We start from the raw sequence: 1,724 nt of genomic DNA, 5'->3' as shown, positions 1-1,724 counted from the left end.
ACTTGATTTTGGGTGGTTTATGTACGGCGATTTGATCTCTACGGCAGATGTTGGACGGCACTGTATTGACTGAGGCTTGGGAATTCTTCAGTTGGTGTTAGCGTTTCCTGCCTTTGAGGAGCGAGCAAGTGGAAAGGCTGTCTCGTCATCCTTGATAATAATGTGAAAATTAATGTGAACCCCCCATGGGTGAACACGAAACGCCTCAGTGTTTCGTTCGGCGCTGTGTCCCCGAGCATTGGTCCGGACGAAGCATTCTGACATGGTAATAGCGTCCCTTGAAACCGCTCCGATCAAGATGCTCAGGTAGGAATTGGGAAAAATAGAAAATTATTTGAAAAGCAAGGCAGGTGTACGAGTCTCGATGATTTATGGACACGTGGCTGTTGCAAACACGAGTAGATATCCGAGTCAGCCTTTTAATGAACATTGTTGTCTCTCTTCATCTCTCTTCATCTCTCCCTCTCGTTGATATAGAAGAGAAACCGCTTGTGAGATGACTTAAAATGAGTCATGACGTGAATAACATGAGAGAGAGAGAGAGAGAGAGGGAAAAAATGGCACCCGCTGTCCTCTTAGCCAATTAACTCTGTCTTTCTTGTGCCACGGGATGCCAGCGCAGGCACCCCAGGCCTATAGCGTCTCCTTGAAGGATCTTGAGTTGTATGTCATTTGAGTTGTATGACTTTTTTTCGTATATCCCTCTCTATCTATCTATTTATCTATCTGTCCTCTCTCTCTCTCTCTCTCTCCCTCTCTCTATTTATCTATCTATCTGTCTTCTCTCTCTCTCTCTCTCTCTCTCTCTCTCTCTCTCTCTCTCTCTCTCTCTCTCTCTCTCTCTCTCTCTATCTATCTATCTATCTATCTATCTATCTGTCTATCTCTTCACTCTCTCTCTTGATGATAATAATGATAAGGATAGTAATGATAATGATGATGATGAAAATGATAATAATAGTAATGGCAATGATAATGGCAATAAAAATAATGACGATGATAATGATATTGATAATGATACTACTGCTACTAATAATAACAATGATAGTAATAATAATGATGATTTTGGAAATAATAACACCAATAATAATAACAATAACTATGATAGTAATACTACTAATAGTAATAATAATAATGGTAATGATGATAATGATAACAATAGTTATGATAATAATGATAATAATCATAATCATAATGATAATAACATTGATGGTAATGATAATGATGATGATGTTAATGATAATAATAATGATAGTAATGATAATCATAGTAATGATAACAATAATGATAATAATGATGATAATAGTAATAATAATAATGATAATGGCAATAATAATAGCAATGATAACAATAACGATAATAATGATTATAATAACAACTCAACTATAAAAATGATGGTGGCAATAATTGCTATTATCATCATTATTATCATTAACATTATTACTAACCATGTTGTTGTTGCAATTGTTGGTATTATCATAATTACCATTATCATCATTATTTTTATTGTCATTGTTGTTCTCTCTATCATTATCATTACTATTATCATTATTATCTTCATTATCATCATCGTTATTATTTCATCATTTTTTTCGTTATCATTATTACTTTTTTGTTGTTATAGCTGTTATTATTATCATCAAGATAATTATCAAAGTACCTTTTTATTATTAATATCATTCTATTATTATCATTATTATTATTTTATCGCTATCGTTATCATT

The sequence above is a fragment of the Penaeus vannamei genome, unplaced genomic scaffold (genome assembly GCF_042767895.1).
Source record: "Penaeus vannamei isolate JL-2024 unplaced genomic scaffold, ASM4276789v1 unanchor3345, whole genome shotgun sequence".
Taxonomy (NCBI): domain Eukaryota; kingdom Metazoa; phylum Arthropoda; class Malacostraca; order Decapoda; family Penaeidae; genus Penaeus; species Penaeus vannamei.
Note: the sequence above shows the minus strand (reverse complement) of the source record.